We start from the raw sequence: 18,136 nt of genomic DNA on the forward strand, positions 1-18,136 counted from the left end.
CAAGACTCTTTTTAGGTTGTTTAGCTTTTAAACTTTGTTTTCATTTCAGTGTGAGAAGGCTAACAAAGGGGAAGGAAGGCTGTAAGTTTGTATCGTCTCTGTTACAGAGCCAGACGACTGAGACCCAGAGCTAACGTTTTACACACAGTCATGAAGCAAAGAGCACCACAGACACAAATGTAAGTTTCTCCCCAAGACCACCCCCTTCATCGTCTGCTGGATAAGGACACTGAACCCTACAAAGACTCCTGACGTACAAAGGGAGCCCTGGACTCTGAAGATGTGTGCCGCAGTGAGTGCCCATCACTGGCTAAAGCAAGGTACAGCCTTTCCAAGTGAAGCTGCAATTTAAGATTCAGTGCACAGACCCACAGCTTTCCCCTCAAGTTGCTAACCTTGGGACTGCTTTTATGGTTTTAAAATGGTAATTGGTTGTGTGAAAAAAAAAAACAAACTCAGGGGCATGTGTTTTTCATCTCTGCCCCCAACACACATGCACACACATGTATACACACACACACAGAGTCACATAAACACACACACAAACACACAAACAGATAAACACACATACACACACATAGACACACAAACACACACAAATACACAAACAGATAAACACACACACACACACAAATCAAGGCTACACTGGATTTAAATTGTATAACTGTTTAATGTATTTCCCATTTGATGCATTTGGTGATTCGGGTCATTTGGTGATTCTTGGGAATACACAAGTCACTGCACATGCACTATGTTCGGTGTTGGTGGGGGGAGTAGTGTGTGAGAGTTCTGATCTCTAACCCAGATGCTATAATGTTTGTGAGCAGACCATGGCATAATAAAGGGGGAACCTCACTTTAGAAAGCCTGGTCACTTTCACAGAGGCAAGGGAGCTGTGGGAGGAAGGATTAAAGATGCTGTGTGAACCCCAGGAATAGTTCCTCCCCATTCTGTCAATAATACAATGCTTTTAAACAACAGTATTTCGCTAAGTCCCATGACTCAAAAGAGATAAAAATCTCCTCGTTTCCTAAGATAACCCAACCAGTTTAAGTGCTGAAAGGGTCTACAAAAAGAGGAATGAGAACATGAAATGTGACATTGAGAAAACAGAATTATGAATTTGCAGTCCTTCTCGACACTCTGTCCTTTAGAGGTTTCCTTCCCCTTAAGTACCCATCCCCAAGGAAGAGCAAGGCCAGCACCTCTCTCCTTCCAGACCTGCTGTTCTGCAGGTCCAGCCCAGCCTCCGCTCTACCACATCCCCACCTAACCAGAGAAAGAACAACCTTATTGCTCTGTCTCCACTCTCTGCCCCTCCAGTCACCTTAGAACGCATGACCTTTAAGTCAAGACATGTATTCACCCCTGTATCTTCATTCCTACAGTACTCTTTATTTGAAATGGACCTTTAAAGTGTCTCCAGGATGAAATCTAGTCCTGGTGGCACCTGCCTAAATTCCCAGCCACTTGGGAAGATCATGAGTCCAAAGCCATTATAGACTACAAAATAAATTCAAGACCCCCCCCTGAGTACTTGTTCTCAAAACAAAAAAGTGTTTTAAATGGGTGGGAGGCATTCTTGGTGCTAAAGGGCTTACCTAGCATACACAAGGTGCTAGGTTGAATGAATCCTCAATATGCAAAACTAAAAATTAAAAAAAGATCTTCAGGTCAAGCTTAATAATAAGCATTTCCTAACAAAATTAATATACTTGACCACGTACAGAGAGATGGTGAGAGTGGGGGCAGGTAGAAGAATGGGGACCGGAAATAGATAAAATATAACTTAGCAAACAATCCATGCAAATTCATCTTCCCTTAAGCACCCATGTTATACCTTAAGCAAAAGATGACCAAGATGTCGCTCATCATCCCTACATCCAGACATCCTTCAAAGTAAAAATTTGTACAATATCAGGCCACTCCAATAAGGCAACTAAAACGTGTCATGGAGTGCCCGAGAATAATGGGCACCTCTGTTCTCATCACCCCTCTGTGCTGCTACAGAAAGCCGCTAGCGGATGAATGGTGTGGCTCTCTACCTCACTACTCGAGAAACACATGGGGCCCAACTGGTCCTTCATTCCAAGTAGTCTGGCCTGGGCTGGGATCCAGCTCTCTCCTTGGACACAAATCAGCTAACAGCTGTCCCTTTCTTTGTAATGGCCATCAATAAAGTTAGTTGCAATCCAGTAGTCTAAAATGAAAACTACATCATTTGCTCATTCTAGAGGCAAGGCTAACAAACCGGGTGAGGACGCGTTAACTGTAGACTCGCCAAGGCAGGAATTAGAGAGCCTCAGCCCTCACTCCACCCTGGTCCTTTGTGATCAGAGTCTCGAAGCTGGAGAACCAGCACACTCCTGTGCTCGGGATGCAAGTCAAGGAGGATGAGTGTCTACAGAGGCCTGGCTATCCCAGTGCATTCTCCCGGAATGACTTTTCCCTCCTTGCCTCCAAAACTCCTGTTTGTTCTTCAAGAAAGAATTCAACCACAAACCCCTTCCATCAATCCCACCACACCTCTCACCGCGCCTCCTTGCCCTTAAGGGTCTTAACCAAATAAGGGTTCCTCACACTGTGTTTTGGAAGACCTTTAGGATATGACTTATCTGCTGCTGGAATATGCAGAGACAATTCTATTTTCAGAGCTTGATTAATATTGCTTTTTTTATCAAGTATTTATTGAATAATTGAACAGAGCCAAAAGCATAAAGATAAATTAAATAAGGCAATAGCTGTGCGTGTGAGAAAAGACAAATGGATGTTAATAAGAAATAAACTAAGAAGCAGGAAAAATGACAAGACAATTCATTATGAGAACACCCAGAAATAAGAAGGCATCGAGGGGACAAAAAGGTGTACTTGAGTAGAGGAATTATAAACAAAAATGTGGAACAGACAGGCAAAATTAAACATATATTTTTTCTGATAAAAAAAACAAAGATGTTATAGATGCCATAGCACGCAATTAAGAGATTCGGTATTGACTATGATGGCGTTCAGATGCATAGAGGGTGTGGACCTGAGCCCTGTCATACAAGAACTCTGACATGATAAACTCAGAGTCTCAGGTCTCACTGCAGACCTAACAAATCAGGATGTGCATTTTAATAGCACCCCCCTGTGACTTCTGTATGCAATAAAGTTTGAGAAGTAATGATGGAGATGTCCAAAGTGCACAGTCAATCGTCAGCTCTGGCCGCCATCAATGGCGGACAGCAGGGAGCATTCGTACTAAGAAGCAACATAACCCTGGGACAACCACTTCCCCAGATCTCAGCTTCTTCATCTACGAAACAAGGACAGACTAGATGCCTACTAAGCTTCAAGTTCTTGATTACATCTCCCAGCATTCGGTCACCTCACTCTACACCATCAGACAAATAGACTAGCAAAGAGCACCACTGACTGATAACCCTTGTGCATCCTGCCTGGGATCCTTCTCCAGCATTTTCCCGGTATCTATCAGATGCCTGTCTCTGCGTTGAGTACAAATGATTCCAAGATGAATACGTGTGTCTCCCTGCCCTTGAAGAGCTCATGAGCTTCTGAGAGAAGGAAAGAGGACATGTAAATAGAAGAAAGCGAGGGGGTCTTGGAACCCCCAAACACACGCTAGTAAAACACAGAGAGAGGGCAAACAACCTCGCTGGGAGTGACGAGAAGAACTGCTACCAGGAGACAACAAAATCATTGAGTTCTTCCCTGCCCACCTCGGCTGACAGGGCTGGAAAGCGACAAGATGGAAACAAAGTACCAGAACACCAAGCAAAGCAAAGAAGGCCGCTGAGCACACCTCTCTGGTCTACAAATCCTGAGGAGTTGATCCACCCAGTGGATCGGGGTAATAGTCACAGACAGTTAACATCACCACGGCATCTAGACCTCAGAAACCTACCTCCTCTGAGTTCTGTGTGCTCCCTCTACTGACTGTTCTCAGCTCTTCCCATCCTCAGCCTCCTGGAAGACACCAATTCAACCACTAATCTCTCCCTGGAGGTTTCTTCTCTGGTTACGAAGAGGAGAGGCACTTTAATAAATGTAAACAATTCATTACACCGGCCGCTCTTTTGATCTATAATTGTTTACATAGGAACAGGGCAGTAGTACCTAACCGTGTAGGGTCATGAAGACGAAAAACACGGTTCACTGAAAGGACTAGGATTCTTAAGGAGAGTGCAAAATGGCAAGGAGAAAGAAGGCAGTCTTAGCTTTGCAGCCCCTAGTCCTGACCCCCGTCAAGAAACCAGAGATGAGCCGGGAGGTCATTTGCTATGGTCACGATTTAAGAAACAGCCCCACGGCCTGGAACACCTGCTTCAGACCTACACAGTGGTCAGGTCATCCCTGGATTCCCTCTCTTCTGTGGCTCTAGATGTTGATTTGAGGTCATGGTTTCTTCATAACCAACTTCCTTACCCTTGATTCCTTCTGCGTTCCACATTCCCCAAGCATTAACTAAATATTTGCGGTAGCTGGTCAATACTGGGGAAGATGTTACCTTCATTTGATTCTTGAAAAAGAAACCCTGCCCTTGGGTTTATTATAGCCATAAAGGAGATGAAAAAAACACACACTTCAAAGGTTATGATATTCCTCAGGATCCACTCAGTCCTGATTCTCCCCCACCAAACACCAGTCACTCATTACACCAGCCAACCTTCTTCCCTGTGTCTCTCTCAAAGGTAGCCATTGCCCCTGTCCATGTAAGCCTAGGTGGAGTTGAAGATTTGAGAAAATGGCTGAATTCTAAAGCCATCTCTGGAGACAGAAGCACAGTGACAAGACCCCTTGCTGTTCACCCTCCCTCCAGAAGAAGTCACTCTTCTTAACCAGTCTTAAAAAAAAACAAAAAAACTGAGATGCAAAGTAGTGATGAAAGGAATCTCTCTCTCTCTCTCTCTCTCTCTCTCTCTCTCTCTCTCTCTCTCTCTCTCTCCATCCTTCCACTCCTTACTGCCAGTAGTCCCCTTACTTGTACTCTCTGCCCACATCCACCCCTGACAAGGATCACACACCACCAGTAGCAGAGCAAGAATCTGCAGGTGGGCAGGCTCCCTGGAGCTGGAACCAACGAGAGAGACGAATTAGACAGTTCTCTGGCACGCTCTGCTTCTGCCCCTGCACACTTAGCACCTGGCATGTCGCCCCTCCCCCAGGTCCACCTGCACCAGCGTACCTGGACACAGGAACAGAGCCACATGTGGTTCCCCTTAAAGCCACATCCTTAGCCATGCTGTCCTGGGAAGTCATGGTTTCCTATTAATTTTTCCTTAATTACAGATGACAGAGTCTCTTTCACTGCCGTTGAGTTTGTTCTTCGCCCCACCAGTAGTTCCACCACTTCCCACGTCACCCACGCCACAAGGGTGAGGGCGAAAAGCACAGGGACGAAGGAGAACCCATTCAGTGATGAGAAGCGAAGAGAGGCGCAACAACAAACCCAGGAAGGCCAAGAATGCCACCAACTCAGGCATTGTGGGAACTGCTCACGGTGAAAGGTCACAGCTCCCATACCAGGGTCTCCAAAATGGCTTGGAATGCCAAAAAGTGCAGGCCACCTGTGGCCCTGCCTCCTTGATACCGGACAAGTCTTTCCCCACCGCATCACCTCTCTTTTCTTTCTAGCTTTCTCGGTCCCTTTGCCTTCTCTTCCCCCATTCTCTTCTACTCTTTAGCCTCTTCTCCTTTGCCCAGGCCATGGGCCAACTAATGACAGCTTGGAACTTGAGTGAATCTTACTGGCATGCACGGTAAGGGAGATGGTTGAGACCCCGTGCAAAGCCTCCCTATTGGTTTTATCACCAAGGTCCTACTGAATTGCAGATCACTACCGCAGGCAACTGTGATGCAAAAAAAAAAAAAAAAAAAAAAAAGCCACGTGCCCTCTGGGTACCCAACTCTCCTTGTCCATCAGTGCCTAGGAACTCTGTGCACCTTGAGCGGGCATCTTCACCCGTCCCTCTGTTCTATTTTGAAGTGAAATTAAGAGTGCATCCTCCTACTTGAAGGAGGAGAAGAAGTCAGGGAGCCGGCTCAGGTGAGCACACAGCAGATAACCTCAGCTATTTGTAGACTTGGTGAGAACATAGTTCAGATCGGGATCCCAACCTCACTCGCATTACACCATGGCTACAGATAAATCTTCAGCCACGAGAGCTCAAAGAACGAGGCCTAGGGGAGAGGAACAGTAAATTTGGATGGCATCCACATCCATCCTTACTGAACAATTAAGAGCTGTCGCCCACTGTCATTTTGAGTGACTGGCAAGGACCTTCTACTACCTCCCCTACAACACTTCAGTATTTTTAGGTTGTTCCAAAGGATGGTTTTAAAAAAAAAAAAAATGACTTGGGTGGAGGGGGAGGAAGTGTTTGGGGAAGGACTATTGACTGCTCATGGCTCTCCTACAGATTTTTGAAGACCCTTTCCCAACCTCATTCCTGCATGAGAATATCTTCGGAGTTTGGGGGAGAAGGTATAGCGAGAGTATAGAAAGGAGATGAGCTGCTGGGTCCCCATCTTGGCCCTCAAACCAGAGATGCTATGATTTCCTCAGGAGTTGCCTTGGCTTGCCTGAGTGGCTAGCAGAGGAACTGTTAGCTAAGTCTTTTCCATTCCTGTTGCTATTTCTCTTTTCAAATGCTGTGCAAGACATTGGGCATATTTCACATATATTTATATTTATATATATCATAGGTTTTATATATATACATATATTTCTTCACATATGAAACAATTTCAACTATTGTCGAAATGGATGAGAGGCTCAAAGAAATTAAAACACCGATTCTATTTTTTTGAGGGTACAAGACAAACACATGCAAGCAGCACATCTCTTTGTTTAACACAAAGACTCCCATGTCGAATTCTGCACCCTTTCCACATGCACGGCGCCTCAGAACTCTGCAAGATAGCCATTTTGCAAGAGTGTGGAAGTAACAGTTTGCTCGGAGGATGTGCGGGTATAAATAGATGTGTGGACAGAAGGAGAAATTTACAGCTCAAAAATAATAGCACACGGGGAAAAGATGTACAAACGAAAAGCAGAATGCTGACGGAATCCTTCCTTTTCGAGCTTAAGGTGGAAGACTTCAGGCTGCAGCATCCAGGTGTTCTGAGAGCAGCCAGTTCCTACCTACACCTGCACCCCTGCAATAGGCCTCCTGAGGTCTACGGGCCCACTTTCTACCCTTAGACACCAGGTGGGTTTCAGGGCAATAGCCACGATAATCCCCATCCATATTTTTGTTTTGTTTATTTATTTATTTATTTATTTATTTATTTATTTATTTATTTATTTTTACAGAGCATGGAAAGGATACCTACCTAGAAAGGAGAGACGGGGAGAAAGGGAAACAGAAAGAAAGACGGCAAGAGACAAGTCTCAGCTTGGAGAGAAAAAAAAATATCTAGATGCCCATCAAAATCTATCATTAGCTCTGTGTGAATAAAATGCTGTTTTAGTAAAAGAAGCACACAGGTCCCCTGGCTGTCTGTGTCTGTATATAGACATACCCCTTCCACCCTCCAACCTCTTCTGTGCCTGCATACAACCACCCCCACCACCTCCCCGGAAAAACAAAACCTGTTAGATGCCAGAAACATGAGAAATGACCTGGAGGTCCCCTTCTTTGTCACAGAAGCCTTCCCCCCCACCCCGAACAGCATTATTTTGATACCATGTTATTTTTTTTCTTCCAGAAAAAAAAATATATCATCTGAGGGACTGGAAAAGACAGAATAAAAACAAGAAATCCCCACCCCAGGTGAGGAAAAAGAATAAAATAGAATGTGCCCTACCTTGGTTTGTAGACGCCAAACCTCTAGGCGGACAGATTAAGGGAGAGAGCATGTTGGGAATATCCAGGGTCCTCTTCTCGCTTGCATATCCACATAAGAAAGACGGAGGATAAAGGAACGGAAGAAAATTTAAAATCCAGTGTAGTGTAAATTTGGTTTTAATCTTGTGTCTTGACGAGATGCAAATTCAAAGGAAAAAATGTAATGTAAGAGGGGATCTCAGGGTGTGGAGAGCAGCTCACAATGCAGAATCCAGAGTCATTATCCCATGTGCATGTGAGGTTAGTAGCCCGAATATATATATATATATATATATTTAAGGAGTCTTCAGCAATTACAGATTGGATTCTTTTTTTCTTTTTTCTTTTTTTTTCTTTTTAATTTTTTTGGAGCTTTAGTAGAGGAGTCTCTGTGTGGAGAAGCTGGGGGCAGGCTCTGTCCCTCCGTAGAGCATGGTCATTCCCAAAGCGTCCCCTTCCTAAGGGGAAAAAAGAGGAGGTCAGGGTTTGATTCGAGTGTCCCCCAGAGGGTTAGCAAAATGCATGCCGGAAAAAAAATATCTATATATCAAGTCGTTATAAGGAAATGGGGGAGGAAACCCTGCATTTCCCACAGAGTACACACGAGAGGAATCGCAAACAGCTGGCACCAATCTATAAATAATTCAGAAAAGGTCTGCCTATGCCATTCCTGGGACAGGCATGGATGAAAGGTGAGAAAAGCCAACCTGAATGGAAGAGAGGGAAGAGGGAAGTGGGAAGCAAGGAGGAAGGCAGGGAGAGGAGGCTCCACACAGCAGTTCACACTCACACACACGCGCGCGCGGGCACACGCACACCATCCCCACTTAACTCGCCAGCGAGTGCGGCCCCCAGCCCCATCTGCAATGCTGCTGACACGTCTGGCTCGCTCTCCTCATCTCCTCCAGCAGCGGAGCCTCCTCCCACCCCGGGCTCGTGCTCAATGGGTTCTGATTGTGCACCGGCCGCACACTGGGCATTTCTTGGATGGGGCACACTGACACGCGCGTACACACGCCCCCGACGCGCACGCGCCCCCGCGCGCACTCACACTCACCCCCGCGCACACTCACGCCGCCGGCGCGCTGATGTGCAGCGCACCGGGCTGCACCTGCAGCCCGAGGATTGGACTGGAGGGTCGCAGCGCGTGGCTCCAGCTGCGGGCACCGCTGCTCAGCCTCTCCCCTAGAAGGAATTAACCACCTCAGAAAAACCAAAGGCAGTTCTGTCCCCTTCCCCTTCCCCTTCCCCCTCCCCCAAAATATCCTTTTGTTTAAAAGAAAAAAAATTAAAAACCATCCAAAATTCTAAGTGCTCGGTGCCGCTGAATCGGAAAGCTATACCCAATACCAGGTTGGTTAGCAGTGCTAAGGCTTCGAGCCTTTATCTGCCTGATTTCCCCAAACCCCCAAAATTGAGACTCAAAAGCGAGCATTTACGTACCGGTTCTGAGCACCTCCGCGGTGGCACTCTTCGGAGAGGGGTGGCGGGTGTCGAGGGTTTGAGAGATTTCCTTTCCTGCAAAGCAGGATAGATGATCAGTCTCTCGGGTTGGGAAGTTCACTACGACTCTTTGCAGAGCAGAAGGAAATGTATTCGGATGCCAGCTCCGCTGGATGCCGGGGATGGAGAGGCAGCTTGACCCGAGAAGCGCTTCTCCATTGAGCCAAGCCCCGAGATTTCCTAGAGGTGAAGGAACCCAAGGAAGTGGTGCTGGAAAGGGGGTGGGGGAGGACCTTCCTTTCTCAAAAAGGGGGGGGGGTGGAGAGGCAGGAGAGCCCAGATTCCAGTTGGTGGTGATGGGAGCCGGGGGAGGGGAAGCGGGCGGGGGCAAGTCAAGCGTTTGGCAGCAGGAGAGGAAGAGCAGGGGAGGAGGGGGAGAGTAAGAAAAATGGGTATTAATCACCGGCGACGCGGGGAGGGCGGGGACATCAAAGGTCCTGGTCTTGATTTGGGTCTCACACCCAGGAACGTGCCACTCAAGCGCGCGCTCGCGCGCGCACGCAACACACACACACACACACACACACACACACACACACACACACACACGCACCCTACCTCTCACACTCCGACTCAGGAGGAGAAACCCAAGAGGCAGGGTGTGTGTGCACGCGCGTCCTCTTGCTCTCCACCCCCCACCCCTCCCCACCCCCAAACCCCTTCCATCACCCCCCTCACTCCCACTGCTAAGACTCTTGGCTGAGGCTGCTTCTCACGTCATGAGCTGGGGGAAGTGGGGTAGCCAGGGGGTGGGAAAAGCTTAACCTGAGTCCGTGGTGCCTCCTCCTGGCAGCGAGGAGGAATAGCAGCGAGGTAGGACGGCTTAGGGGTGAGGGGAGCAAGACAGTGGCCACCTTGGACCACCGCGCATGGCTGCGCAACTCAGCCCAAAGGCCATGCTGCAGACTGGCACTGAAACCCCTCCCCTCGTTCCACTCAGCAGCCTTTGCTTGGATACCTGTTTTCCCGGTGCAGAGCGCAACTTGAAGACAGGATTCTTGCCTTCAGGGAGCTTAAGGTCTGTCTTCAGTGCAGGAAATTGACGGTTAAACAATAGGAAAGCAGGTAACTGTAATTAAAGGCTGAATTGTACAGCACGGTGTGCGTGTGTGTGTGTGTGTGTGTGTGTGTGTGTGTGTGTGTGTGTGTGTGTGTGTTTTCTGGCTGATAGAAAAGATTTGAGGACTTTAGGGTTCTTTTTTAATTGGGTTGCGTTATTTAAAGATCTCAAGCAAAACGGATAGACAAACGAATGTTTCCCATACGTAGTGATTTTACAGCACCGACTCACCCAGCTTCTCTACAAAGGAAAACAGCATCCATTTCTCTCCCTCTTAGGGTTTGGGGAGTCCTTGTGACCACGTGTAGCATTATCTATTTTTCAATATTGATATCCTTGTAGATAGATCCTTGTTAGTCTCTGCGATGATCCAGAAGGTTACAGTGGCGGCGAACTCTTATGGCGGTGAAACAACAGGCTTCTCGCTCACAAACCTGGGAGGAAGTGACCAGAACACACAGGGAAGGAACGGTCCCATTCGAGGAGCAGCCTGGACCTCTGGTCTCAGTGCCAATGTGCACTAGTCCAGTCAGCACTGGGAACATCTGAGGCTGACTCTCCGCAGAGATGTTTTCCTGTTCCCTAACCTTCCCTAGCCTTATGCTTGGTTATCTACTGTTTTCAAGACAAACAAAGGAAAACCCAAATACGGTGTATTCACATGCAATGCCGTATGCCTCCCCGTGACCACTTCCATTCTTCCCTAAGACAAGGTGAGCTTGATTGATCATCTATTCCTTTGGAAAACTGTGGGATGTGGCCATTGCTCTGATGGATGCACCCAACAGCCAACTTCGCCCAACCGTGTGCACATTTATGGCTGGGACAAAGGTGCAGATGCCCTAATCCAGGACGCGGTGAAGCACTCTGCCCTTTCTCCTTCAGCATGAGATCCATACCCACTTAGGCACTGTCGCGGCTTGACTGGTAACCTACTGTTCTAAATATGTTTTTACATTACACTCACCTCATGGGCCACCCTTCCCTCCCAATCCCCTTTTATAAAGCTCACATATTACCCAAACCCAACACTTTCATTTCAGCCCGCCCACTTTCTCTAGCGGAGAGCAAAGAAGGAACGCACATCCGCTCTGCCTGTGGTACAGCCCACTCTTCCCTTTGGGAGTCGAGTTCCAGGCCGTTTTCATCATCCGAGCCTGAATCGAGTCCTGTAACAACTTCAGAGATTTGATAGCGAGAGGTGGCATCTCGCCATCTTGCACTGAGGCTACCTGTTATGTGTGGGAACGCACAGCACAGTTCACCCCACTGATTTCCACAATGATTGCAAGATACCTCTTGTGTGTGTCATCCTGGTGTGTAGCATATTAATGACACCGCAGTGGGTAAAGAGCTGACCAGCCAGATGAAAAAAAAAATCCCTGAGCCATTTGTGTTACGCCATTTTGGCAATTCAATCATGAAAGTCTCAGTCACATGAAGGACCCATTATTGACCTATAATAAAAAGGCAATTTCATGAACCTCAACAGAAAACTGCATTCTTTGATGCATTTCCCGTCTTCCCAACTAGTTCCTTAGTTCCTCTTATAAAATTAATTTTTCTGAGAACTTCTTACATGAGTATACTGTACTTCGTAACATTCCCGGGCCTCCCTGCCCACTCTTGTGTGGACTTAGTGATTCTCGGGTTTTTTTCTGAGGTCACTGCCCTGCTTAGCTGTCCTGAAGACAGGACTAACTCACCCTAGGAACCACAGAGCTAAGTGAAAAGTGCAGTCCTCTCTCCACGGTGTATGCTCACTGGAACCAACAGCGTGTCTCTCTGATTCTCAGACTTCCTGTGTCCAAATTTTCTCTCTCTCCTTTTCTTTTGGAACTGAGTTGAACCCAGGGCTCTGCACATGATGGGTGAGTGCCCCAGCACTAAACTGTATCCTAAGCCCCATTCCTACTTTTTATTTGAGACTTTGAGACAGTCTCACTGTGTCACCAGGCTGCCCTTGAACCCCCACAGGTAGCCCAGCTCATCTTACCTTGGTGTCCTGAGGAACTAGAATCACTAACCTCATCCACCCAGCCAGGCTTCACCCCAAAATCCACAAACTTCTCAAGGGAACTACCTCAGGGACACCCCACCATCACCCTGGACTCATGAATTTGTAGTGCTGTCTCTCTGTTTTGGAGATTTGCTTGCTCCTAGCCAGGCAGTACAGAAGGTGGTATTCTAATGAGAGAAGATGGCGGATTGCACTTTGAAGTCTTGTTTATTGAGGAAAAGCTCTTGCCTTGGGCTGCTAAGGACACAGCTGAAAGTATTCTGCCAGTTGGCTGGACTCGAAAGGAAGATAGGAGAGATGATGCAAGCATTTGTTCTTAACCCAATGGACAGACATAAAGCACATACTTTACCGGACTATACATACATGCACACCATATAGATGTGGCAATGCCTTTCATATCAGACATTACTGACAAAGGATAGGCCTGGGCTTTATACACTCTGGAGTGCCTGTTTAAGAACAAGGTGGGGCTTTGTTTATTTGTTTGTTTTTATGGTGTGAACATGAACTCTTAAAATTGTGGAAATAAATAACAACAATTTAAATTTCTTTAATATTCATAAATGTTATGAAACAAAAAATTTAAATAACAATTCTTGTGAGGAAAGTGCCTGACACTTCTGCACTCCTTGCTTCCCTCCGTGTTTAAAACACATATCTTGGAGCATCTTTTTACATAATGATTTAAGGTCACATGTCTATGAAAGTAATCAAATAACAGAAAGTTGGCGCTGTTTTGCACTTTTGAGATAATTTAGAATAATGGCTTTCTTACTGCTAGACCTGAATTCTACATTCTGGGGAATTGTCAAGTTTGAGGGGAAAAAAATCATCAAATGTCATTTTCCTATAGCTGTAATGTTATAAGAACTTCAACTTTCCTGAATTAACCTTGATTTGTCCTAGAACTGACGACACTGACTAGTTTCCGACGGGTTCTAGGCTTGACATTATCAGCGACAACTTGAGTATTTTGTCTCATATCAGACAGAAGAATTAAGATCTTTTCCCCTAGGTGTCCGTATGAGTCACTCCTCTCCATTAATTAGATTATCCAATAATGCTGGAGTCTGCTCATTATTTCTCTTCAACGTTCTCTCTCTTCTAAAAAGAACTACGGTTTTCTGTGATCTGTGCTGGGGGAGGGCTGCAGTGGCTCCTTCTCTCAGGCTAATTTCTGCTGATGTCAGTGTTCAGCTTCGACTGAACTCTTCTGTTTTCGATTTCACTAATTTTCGTGAGTTTTCTCTTGGTTCTTTGATGAGTGACTATAACCAATAGGAGGAGGGGCTCTTTCAGCACAGCACAAGGGACTCCTTCATTAAAATGTCCCAAAGTGTCCTTCCAAGCTGCGGCAAACTTTGAAATCCTTCCCTGAACTTTGTGCAGCCCTCCATTTTTGGATTTCTCTTCCCAGCCTATTGAATTTTTTAGAAACTTGATGTTGCTGAGCTCCTTTCCAAATTCTGAGCCCCTTTCAATTGGAAAACAGTGCACACAGATTCTTTAAGCAAAATCTGAATGTGTCGAGCATATTTAAAATAGATACTTTGGGGGAGAGCAAGATGGCCCACTGGTTAACAGTGCTTACTCTCTTCACAGAGGACCCGAGTTCTGTTCCTAGCACTCACACGGTGGCTCAAAAACACCTGTAACCCTAGTTACAGGGAATCTGATGACGACTTCTGGCTTAAAGAAGCAAGTGCACACATATAAGCAATAAATAAATATGGTGCGTGCCTGTACTTTTAACACTGGGGAGGAGGAACACAGGCAAATTCCTACAGAGCCATTGATCAGCCATCTTGAGTTACTTGGCAAGATCCAGGTCCCAGAGAGAGAGAGAGAGAGAGAGAGAGAGAGAGAGAGAGAGAGAGAGAGAGAGACTGTTCAAAAACCAAGGCAGATGGCTCCTGAGGAATAACACTGAAATTAAGCCTCTGTGAACACACACACACACACACACACACACACACACACACACACACACACATACACACACACTAAAGAAAGGAAAGGAGGGAGGGAGGGAGGTCAGACATCTACACAGTATTAGGGCTTCTCCATGGTCTTAGATGGGGCTGTGGTTCTGAAGCTGCCTTTACTTCAAAGTCAGTCCTACCTCTGCTTTATAACTAATAAACAGCGGGCTTCTTGTTTCTGAGGGAAACACTTGAATGAATTTTTAAAAAAGTAATTTGTTAAGGACTCTGTCAACAATGCACACAGGAAAGCCTTGTGCTAAATCCAACCCACCTTCCTTCCATGCTCTAGGAGAGCATAGACACCCAGAAGAGCATTTGGTTTTAATGCCTCTCACGAGCATGCTGAGCTCCTACCTTCTCATCTTGACTCTTTTCAAAGAATCTCTGTTTTGTTCTTATCATAATGATATTAATTACTCAACCCAGGCAATCTTTTCCAGGACAGTTAAATAACTCGCACCCATTGTCTGAAGGCTTGCTTGTCCAGCAACCATGAAAATTATTCATTTCCCAATGCCATCTATGTGTGCTTTGTGGTGACACCTTGCTCCTTAAATTTGCCTTGTGGTTTGAAAACTTACACAAGAGAGCAGGGGTAAGGGAATAATGAAGACTGAGAGGAGTTTGGCCTCTAGGAAGAAGGAAGATACAATGTGGTAAGAAGGGACAAGAGGACCTCAGAAGGAGAGGATTTGAACAGAGCATCCTTTCTACAGTCACTCATCCAAAATGGAAATGACCCCTAGTCAGCACAATTATTATTGGCATTGCCTTACTAGTTTGCTTGTTTATTATTATTATTATTATTATTATTATTATTATTATTGATGATGATGATGATGATGATGATGATGATGATGATGATTTTCCCCCTTTACATAGCAAAGATGCAATACTATATCTGGTCCAAGTAAATCTTTTTTGAAAATTATTTCATGTGTATCTGTGTTTTGTCTTTCTGTATATATGTATGTGTACTGGCTGGTTTTGTGTGTAAACTTGAAACAAGCTGGAGTTATCACAGAGAAAGGAGCCTCTCTTGAGGAAATGCCTCCATGAGCAAGCCAGGAGAAGCAAGCCAGTAAGTAGCATCCCTCCATGGCCTCTGCATCAGCCCCTGCTCTTTGATCTGCTTGAGTTCCAGTCCTGACTTTCTTTAGTGATGAACAGCAATGCGGAAGTATAAGCTGAATAAACCCTTTTCTCCCCAACTTGCTTCTTTGTCATGATGTTTTTTTTAGGGAATAGAAACCCTAAGACAAATTGGTACCAGAAGTGGGGTATTCCTGTGACAACCTGGCCATGTTTCGGGGAGGAATGTGGAAAGACCTTGGAACTTTGAGTTAGAAGAGCCATTGGAACATTAAGAGTTCTGTAGGAGCTTGGAAGATAATGTTGAGAACAGTGCAGAAGATGGAGGCCTGGCTTATGAAATTTCAGAGGGAAGGTTAAACACTCTTATCAGGGCTGTTGCTATTTTTATTGTGAAGATTCGTGGCTGAAGAATCAGCTGTTATTAACAAGATAACAGCACTACTGGGACTATTGGTGCTGGTCAGCTGGAGCTAAGAAATTAGTGGTAATTAAAAAGAGATCAGCATCATAGAGGTGAATTCTTGGAAGTGTTTTCTGAAAGCACAAAGAGGCTATGTTCAAGAAATAGCCAAGGTTGTACCTTGTGCTGTGGCTGGACTTGGTAATGTATAAGAGTCATCCAGGTGGTACTGGTTTTGAAGACATGAAGGGATCATGAAGAACAGCTGAGGCTGGGCACTGTGAGAGGCCATGGAGAGCCACTGGTGAAGGTGCAGCCTCAGTTGCAATTGATGGCCTAGTACTGAAGGGGTCATGCAAAGGAGCTGAGGCTTGGCACCATGAAGAGAGCCTATGAAAGGCCATTGGTGAAGCCTAGTTGCAGCAGAAGATAGCAATGTTTTGGAGATGCCAGTACCATGAGATGACCACCACCAACAGTAGCAGCAGTGGAGAACAGGCATCTGGAGCCTAGAAGACAAGGTGTGTGCTACAAAGGGCAGAGCTGGAAAAGTGAGCCAAGCGCTCAAAGGAACCCAGAAGATCATGAGTAGATCCCAAACATTGGATAGTTAGAATTTCATTTCATTTTTGATTGTGACTGTCCCCTAATATTTCTCCCTCTTGAAGGAAGAATGTATATAGTGGAGCCTATAATTAAGAAACTTTGAATTGTAAAAAACTTTGAATTTTAAAAGAGATTAGATATTTTAAAGGAATTGAATTTTTAATATGTAAGAATTTGTAAAGACTGTGGGACTCTTAAAGTTATTTAGATCTTGGGAATAAATAAGAAAGTAAGGGTTGAGACTTAATAGTGACGTGTTTATGTGTCGAGTTGACAAGGGGTCAATTGTGCTGGCTCTTTTTGTGTCAACTTGACACAAACTGGAGTTATCACAGAGAAAGGAACCTCTCTTGAGGAAATGCCTCCATGAGACCCAGCTGTAAGGCATTTTCTCAACTAGTGACCAAAGGGGAAGGACCCAGCTCCTTGTAGGTGGTGCTGTCCCTGGGCTGGTAGTCTTGGGTTCTGTAAGAAAGCAAGCTGAGCAAGTCAGGGGAAGCAAGCCAGTAAGAAGCATCCCTCCATGGACTCTGCATCAGCTCCTGCTTCCTGACCTGCTTGAGTTCCTGTCCTGACTTCCTTTGGTGATGAACAAAAATATGGAAGTGTAAGCTAAATAAAACCTTTCCTCCCCAACTTGCTTTTGGTCATGATGTTTTGTGCAGGAATAGAAACCCTGACTAAGACAGTATGTATGTATGTATGTATGTATGTATGTATGTATGTATGTATGTATCTATGTATGTATCTATGTATGTATCTATGTATGTATCTATGTATGTACATCGTGTGTGTGCAGTTCCTAAGAAGGCCAGAAGGGGCAGTGTATCTCCGGGAACTGGAGTTACAGACAGTTGTGAGCTGCCATGTAGGTGCTGGGAATCAAATCCAGGTCTTCTGGAAAAGTAGACATTGCTCTTAACTGCTAAGACATCTCCTGTGCTCCTATTTTGGTATTTGTTTTATTTTACTGTTTTATAGAAATCCTTAGAATTTTAATTTCCATCTCTCTAAATATCTATGGTGTGTGTGTGTGTGTGTGTGTGTGTGTCCAAAATAAAAAAAAAGCCAACCTCACTGTCACAATCACACAAAGAAGATATTTACTATCAGATTCTTCAAACTTGTTAGGCTACGTGGCCTATTTTTCCCATCACCGACATTACAGATGAGAGATGTAGTCACTGTCATAGGGCACTGTAAGACATCTTAGCAGAGGCTGTCAGATAGTGATGCAAACAAGGAAACACAATGGAGACAGACTGGCCTCCTCACCTCTCTCCCTTCTCTCTCTGCACTCAATTCTCGTCCCAACTTTGTTTCAGGATTCTCTCGGGATGCCTATATATTTTTCCACATCCTCTGTCTCCACCGAAGTGGCTCTTCACTCTCAGAGCAGCAGCTGGCTCCATCCCCCACAGAGATGCCACCTCTTTTTCAAACCCTCTTTGGGAAGTCAACTCATCCCAAGGGTAGCTTTCACTGTCAGTGATGCCTACTCACTTCTGCAAAAGGCCTATGGTCTTCAGTGCTTGTCATCCTGCACCATTCAGTCTCCGTGGATATCAAGGAGAACCCACATGAAGCTCGATTAAAGGAGATAAAACCAAAGCAGCTTCAGTATCTCCTGCTTGA

At 45.5% G+C, this 18,136-nt stretch overlaps 1 protein-coding gene and 1 long non-coding RNA gene across 4 annotated transcripts in view; one reads left to right on the forward strand and one right to left on the reverse strand.

The window, feature by feature from the left end:
* Grin2b (glutamate ionotropic receptor NMDA type subunit 2B) overlaps window positions 1–18,136 on the reverse strand; it is a 555,949-nt gene that overhangs the window by 436,631 nt on the left and 101,182 nt on the right. The window contains exons 8-10 of one of the 3 annotated variants that reach the window (XM_087655881.1): window positions 10,624–10,826; window positions 9,273–9,347; window positions 7,810–8,287 (exon numbers count right to left, since the gene is read on the reverse strand). The gene's annotated coding sequence lies outside the window, so the exon portion shown is untranslated. 3 annotated transcript variants of the gene reach the window in all.
* On the forward strand, window positions 10,735–17,137 carry LOC120102418 (uncharacterized). Its single transcript, XR_015686220.1, has 3 exons — window positions 10,735–11,105; window positions 15,410–15,481; window positions 15,642–17,137. It is a non-coding gene; the product is annotated as an uncharacterized LOC120102418 (long non-coding RNA).

Source organism: Rattus norvegicus, chromosome 4 (assembly GCF_021556685.1).
Source record: "Rattus norvegicus strain SHRSP/BbbUtx chromosome 4, alternate assembly SHRSP_T2T, whole genome shotgun sequence".
Classification (NCBI taxonomy): domain Eukaryota; kingdom Metazoa; phylum Chordata; class Mammalia; order Rodentia; family Muridae; genus Rattus; species Rattus norvegicus.